Source organism: Ambystoma mexicanum, chromosome 13 (assembly GCF_040938575.1).
Source record: "Ambystoma mexicanum isolate Mex_15411 chromosome 13, UKY_AmexF1_1, whole genome shotgun sequence".
NCBI lineage: Eukaryota > Metazoa > Chordata > Amphibia > Caudata > Ambystomatidae > Ambystoma > Ambystoma mexicanum.
This window is the reverse complement of record NC_090938.1, coordinates 126,376,757-126,384,141: the sequence shown is the minus strand read 5'-3', so window position 1 is coordinate 126,384,141 and position 7,385 is coordinate 126,376,757.

Here is a 7,385-nt window from a genome sequence, read left to right as displayed (position 1 = left end):
CGCATGGTATAAGCTGAACAGGGCAAAATCACTCCTGTCCTCATTCGACAATGACCCTTGGCGGCATGTGGTAGGGATCTCACACCTGGGGATGGTGGTAGAATTGGAACGGACCCAGTATTTGGGAGTGATCATTACAAGGTCTCTTGAAGAACTCGCTGACGCTAACTACCTGCCTCTGTTGGGGAGATTGTACAGTGATATGGGTATATGGGGAGGGCAAACTATTTCTTGGATCGGTAGGCTCAACGCCCTAAAATGAACTTTCTCCCTAGGATATTATATCAGTTTTAAATATTGCTGGTGGCGGTGCCCGAGGGATTATTCATCGAGGCAAAGGGTTGTATGCTTTGCTTTCTTTGGGATGGGAAGAAGCCAAAGGTAGTCTACACCAAATTGGTGTTGCACCGGGGCAGGGGTAGGAGGTGGGGTTCCCAGATCTTCATCTGTATTTTAGGGCAGCCCAGCTCAGGGTGTTGGTTCCCCACCTGCGAGAGGACAGGGACAAGCAATGGGGTTTCCTGGCGCACCTTCATTTGAAACCGACAATGATGGGAGCGTGGTTATGGGTCCCAAGGGACAGGGTCCTGCACGGGATCAGGGAACACGCTATACTGGGGGTAATTTGGGGTATCTGGCGGTGTGGCCTGGGAATGCAGAGGGGTCACTACCTGGCCTCCGCCTCTGACACATCTGTGGGCCCCGGTCATCAGAGATGACATCCCAAATCCTGAATTATTTCAATGATGGTGCAAGGCTGGGCTGAATAGAGTGGGGTCAGTTATGGAGGGGGTAGGGTGGAGTACATCACCATCCAGGAATTGGAGGAAGCACTGCAAATTGGGAGACTCCAGGTGTTTCCATTCCTCCAGTTAAAGGGGGTTTTGACCGCTGAAATATGGATGGGGTGCATTCAGAGGGGGCTCAACCCGAAGGAGTGGATCCTCAATACACAACAGCACACTAAGGGGATCAACTCCTTGTTGTATGCGTCTTTGGTGGAGGCTACCATGGGTGATCCTGACGGGCTTTGGGACAAATGGGAAAGGGACCTGGGGTATGAGGTTGATGGTCAGCTATGGCAGAAGTTGTGTAGGAGGGCGTTCAAAACCTCGGTGGCGTTCCAATATAAATTACATGGGGTAAAATTGCTTCACCGGTGGCAGCATGACCCAGTCCAGCTCTTGAAAATGTTTAGGGGGCGAGCCCGCTGTGTTGGCACGGTTGTAGTGAAACAGCCACATACTGGCACACGTGGTGGTCTTGTAGCCTGGTGCAGGTCTATTAGGCTGAGGTGTTGGGATGGATAAAAAGCTTTGAGGGGATCGAACGGCAGGCCGACCCCATCTTGGTGCTTTTTGGGGTGGAAAGGGATTGGGTTGCGGTGCCAAGCATGGTACATTTCTTCCTCCTTGTGGCTAGGGCGTGCCGTGCAACTCACTATAAGAAGGAGAATTTGCCTGGCAGGTTGGAATTACAAACCAAAGCCGGGGAGATCTATTTGATGGAAAAGATCACAGCCGCCCTCCATGGGGGGAGTGGAGGTTTTGTTGGGGAATGGGCGGGCTTCTGGAGGGAGCCATCAGGGGTATGAAGAGGCGGCGAGAGAATTGGTGGCCCAGTGCTTTTGAGGTGTTAGTGGAAGAGGGCTCTCCAAGATTCCCCCTTCCTTGTCAGAGGGCTCTTATGTGCATTCAAGGGGGCCCCGATTCTCAGACTATGTTATGTGGGCTTCTCTGCCTTTGCAACCACGCTTTATGGATGTTGCTATGTGGACAGGATTTCCGTATGGGGTGGGATGGTTCTTGTGGGGAGGGACACTCAGTTGTATTTGGCAGATGGGCCCTGTTTTTTTCTTTCTGTGCAAAATAAATACAAATTGAAATTGCTTGACTTTGACTGGCTATGTACAATTGATGGAGTAAATGGTGAAGATCATGTGAACCACGCTTTGCACTTTAACATGGTTATGAACTTTAATTTCATTATACTTTTTATAATAAAATGGAGAGTTGGTATTAGTTTTAACTTTAGATATTCTATGGAATATGGGGTAGTATTTGTATGTGAACAGTATGTATGTGAACAGCTATGCCGAATTAATCATGGGTATAGCTGTGTTGTAGTTGAGTGATGGTGTATAGTAGAGAGTGAGCGTAGTAATGTGGTATGATGATTATCTTTAAAGCGCCAAAACCAGGCACGTGAACAGGATGGCAGGGAACATAGTGACACACGGACACAGAGAAAGGGGGCCAGGCTTACAGCGACAGGGGGGGATACAGATGTACAGCAACAGCATGGGAATAGGAAGGCAGGGTACACACTAATACACAAGTTAACATTTACATTCGTATTTCTATCCAGATGCGACTCAGGCTAATGTGTACAGCTTCACCCAAGTGTGAGACGTGTCAACGTTTGCATCTCCATCCAGAAGCGACCCAGGCCAGCACTCACAATCCTGTCAGTTCCAACTGAGTACTCCATTAGTTCCATTCATTTCCATTTATTTCATCCACCCAATTCTTTTTTAATTTTTTTTTTCTCCATTCCATCCATTCCACTCACTTTATGCATGCCATCCATTCCACCCATTCTATACATTCTGTCTTTTCGGTTCATTCGATCCCTCGACACAATCCATCGATTCCACCCACTCCATCCATTCCTATCCGTTTCATACTTTGCTATCTGTTTCATCCATCCCATCCTTCTATTCCATCCACTCTATCCATTTTATCCATTCCGTCCATTACATCAATTCCATCTAATCCATCCATTTCATCTATTCCATCCATTCCATTCGTCCATCGGTTTCATCCATTCTATTAGTTTCATCCATTCTATCCGTTTCATCCATTCTATCCACACCATCCATCTATTCCATCCATGTTATCCATTCTGTCTATTTTATCCATTACATCAGTTCCATCCAATCCATCCATCTCATTTATTCCATCTATTCCATCGGTCCATCCACTTCGTACACACTATTTATTCCACCCACTCTATGCATTTCATCCATTCCATCTATTCTATCCATTTCATGCATTACACCGATTCCATCCATTTCATCCATTACACTGATTCCATCCATTCGATCCATTACAATTCCATCCATTTCAACAATTTCATCCATTCCACCGACCTCATCCACTCCACCCGCTCCATCCCCTCCATCTACTGTCCACTCCACCCACTCTATCCATATAATCACTCGATCCATTCCACCCACTCTATCCATATTATCCTCTCCATCTCTTTCATCCACTCCGTCCATTCCATCTACTTCGACCACTCTATCCATATTATCCACTCCATCCACCCAATCCAATCGATCCATTCCACATGCTCTATCCGTATTATAATCTCCATCCATTCTATGAACCCTCTCCGCTCCATTCATTGCATCTACTCCGCCCACTCCATCTACCTCATCCACTCCACCTATTCCATCCATTCCAGTCATTTCATTCATTCCATCTATTTTATCCGTTCCATCCATCCGTCCACCCCATCCGTTTAATTTATCTGTTCAATCCATTCGGTCTACTTATCTATTTTGTCCATCCATTCTATCCACTTGGTCTACTCCGTCCGTTCCATCCATTGATCGATTCCGCTCCATCCGCTCGGTCTGTTCTATCTGTTTTATCCGTTTCATCCATTCATTCCATCCATTCATTCCATCCATCCATCCATCCGTTTTATCCAACCGTAACCATCCGTATCCATCCATCCAATCCAATTCCACGCACATCATCCAATGTACCTGGTTTTAGTAGAGTTCTTTTGATGGTTCGGCGGCGGACCCTTCTTGAGTGAACTCCCTTTAAGGCAGAAGCCACAGGTTGTCATGATTCCGTCGAAGGAAGATGAACACTGTCGTCAGGACAGCAGCTTCGGTCTGTGCAGTGCTCATCGGCGAGTGATCGTAGACGAGGTGTGCAGTGCACCTAGAGGAAAAATTTTTGTTGCTGCAAAGAAGATGAGTAAAGAACGTAGGCCCAATAAGGGTGTCGGGCCGTTGGCATTGGCGATCGGGACTCTACCACAGCTGGCTTTGGATCTTCATCAGTGTCTTTGAGGACTTGGGGTTGCGGGAAACCCACCAGTGGATTCTCCTCGGCCGTCAACGACCTTGAATTTCTCCAGCCGGGAAAAGCGGTGAACTGTGAAGGCAGGGGAAGTCCTTGGATTAAATGTGTTGGGCAAAGGTGGAGCGTTGCGGCTCCTGTTGTTGAGCAGCATGGCGTCAAGCTGTCCCTGCTTCTGGGCAACACAACTCGACGGGCTTCCAGCAGTCACGGCAAACCTCCGAACCCTGGTCGACGACGGTGGCCTTCATGTCCGGGTGCTCTACTTCAGGTTCTTGGCGGACCCAGTTTGCAGTCAGCAGCCTTTCGAGGACTGACTTCCAGGATGCCTTGAAGAAGATGAGCGGGTGCACAATGTTCCCTCGTAGCTCAGGAAGAGGTCTCCTAGCCAGGTTCTCTCTTGGATCAGTTCCTTGACAGACACACAGCTTTCAGATTAGCGAAGGACAGCAGCAGCAATTCTTCTTCTTCCAGCAGGCTTCAAGGTTAAGCATCAAGTTTCGACTTCAGCTTCTGAAAGATTTCCAACAGTAAGAGGTCCCCAGATATACTGTTCGGTCTGTCATTTCCTCTGCTGGGTCATACTCAGGCAACCTATCTTTCAGAAGAGCATTCAGGCAGGCAGCCAATCAGTCTCACAGTGCATTTAGGCCATTCACTTCCATCCAGACACCTATAACAAGGAATGTAGATTCGGACAAGCACTCAGCCTTTCAGCACACCACACTGCATTCATACTAGTTTCGGGCAGGGCCATCTCATTCTTTGTGTCACATACACAGATACCAGACACCCACAACATTAAATGTATATTGGTCACACATTACATTCACCCAGGTCCCACCCCAAGGGCGTAACCACAACATACAGTCATTGTGAAGGCTCCAGCCAGTCTAGCCTGGACTTCCCCCACAACACCAAATATGGAACTTCCACCCAACAGCCAGTCAGGGGAAGGGAGAGAGTCAGGGCTTCCTGGATCTTCGGGAAAACAAGGTAACAGGCGACAGAAACCAAGAGGCCACGGGGGCCATCTTGTCCCCATCAGGAATCCCCCGATTCCTATGGCAGGTCCTGGGTATCCCAAAATGGAGGACACGCAGAGCACCTGCCAAATTCAGCATCGAGCTGCCACCAGCCCACACCCTGCTCTGTGGGCCACACACAGGTGCCCAAAAACATACACTAGGGGGTACAGGGATGTACCCCCACCCATGGGTGCCATAAGGGCATTCCAAGGGTCTGTTCACCACGACCAGAAAAAGAGGAAAAACTGCACTGCCAGGAGTCCCACAAGGACTCCTGTGCAGAAAACAACATAGGAAACACATGAAAGGGGAGTACAGGACAAGGCATTTCCAGCATCACAGAGAGATACCGCCAGAATGGTCTTCCTTTTGGCCTCACGTCATTGGTAAAGGGAACCTTCCTTCTTGGTCTCTTCTGACGTCAGCTGGAAGAGCTCCGATGCTCGGCCGACCATGGCGTGGAATAACCCCACTTCGTATATATATTACACGGCCCGCGGTAGCGGGCGTGTAGTTATGGTTAAGTTGCTAAACTCATAGGAAGAGCACTTTTTCGGCAGCTTATAACTTCGCTCCCCCTGGACGAAGCTGCACCAAACTTTGCAAAAAAATTATATGGGCGGGTTTGAATTTTCTCTCCAAGTTTGGCGACGTTTAGTCGGGGGGAGGTCAAAGTTATATGGGGGGACCCAACATTTTTTTCCCCCATAGAGTGGATGCGGAAAAAGTTGGCGCACGGCTACAGGCTGGACGGATTTTTGCCAAATTTGCGGCAGGAGCGGGGGCTTGGTTCAGAAAGTGTACTTTTGTGCGTTTGGTAGAAATCCAACCACTACTGTTTTTCGGAAGTACTGAAATGTATGTCCCAAAGAATTAGTGATATATAGGTCCGCTCTGCGAACCCATTTCCCTGTTTGCTCTACGGACCGCAGTGTCATTGGCTTGCCGTACACCGTGATGTCGTCTGACGCGGCCCGGGGTTGGCTACAGAGAAGTGTGCTCTGCATCAAAGTTTTTGGGAAACGCTGCCATGGTGCATCAGAGGACAGTACAGCGGCGGAAGGGTGTGGAAAATGGACAGTACGGAACGGGTGGGTGAGTGAAAAGTGGGTAATGTGAAATATGTGTTTACGTGGAAGAAGACAGAGTAGTGCCTGAAGTGGTCGTGTGTACTGTCTAACCTGGCGGTTACCTACACAGGTGAGTACTTTGTGTGGTGATTGGAGGCAGGTGCCGCAACAGCCGCATACATTGTGCCACCACTTGTTTGCGGAAACCTACTTCGGTGGAGAGTGCTGGCAGGTATGTATGTTTTAGAAGGGGAACATTTAGTCAATTAATAGGTTGGGAGGTAGCGCAGGTGGGTGTGCTATAAGTGGTGCTATTTGCTGCTGTATAGGTACATGGTGGTGAGCAGGTTGGGTAGTAGTGCTGGCGGTAGTGCTGTGTATCTGGATAAGTGAAGTTGGTCACATGGTCAAATGGATGGTACACTTATGTATAGCAGTGATAGTGTTGAAGGTGCACACTGTTGGGTGCATGGACGTAGGCCATGCACGCATTAGGGTAGGACTGTAGAACACACACAGCACTAATGCATTTCGGAATGTGCAGCAGCTACAGGCTGGTGCATGGATGGTGCCATTATGTAGAAGTGAGTCTGTTGAAGGCCTAGACTGTTGGGTGCATGGACTCAAGATGCTAGGACTTTAGGACACACACAGCACTAATGCATTTAGGAATGTGCAGTAGTTACAAGCTGGTGAATGGATGCTGCCATTATGTAGAAGTGAGACTGTTCAAGGCATACACTGATGGGTGCATGGGCGAAGGAGGTAGCCCGTAGGGAATGCACTGAAGAGGCTACAGCTTTAGGACAGATGGTAGTAATGCATTTTGCAATGTGTAGTACCTAGTGGGTGGTGACCTGTAAATAAAGGGGTGTGCAGCACATTTGAAACGCAGTAGTTAGAAGCTGGTGAATGGATGGTGCCATTAGGTACAAGTGATACTGTTGAAGCCGTAAACTGTTGGGTTATGGTGCTTGCACGGTGTGGTGTGTGCGAATTGATTGCAGTAGGCTAGTGTTGCAAACCGATTGTGGCTAATTTGGCAGTGGCACTATAGTTTAGGAATGGAAGTGGGGACGGCTACAGTACGTGAATGAAAGTGCACAGGGTTGCAGGAGAGAGTTTTATTTCTACATTATGGTAAGTGGTGTTTGCTGCTGTATATGGTGGTGCTTAGGCTGGGTAGT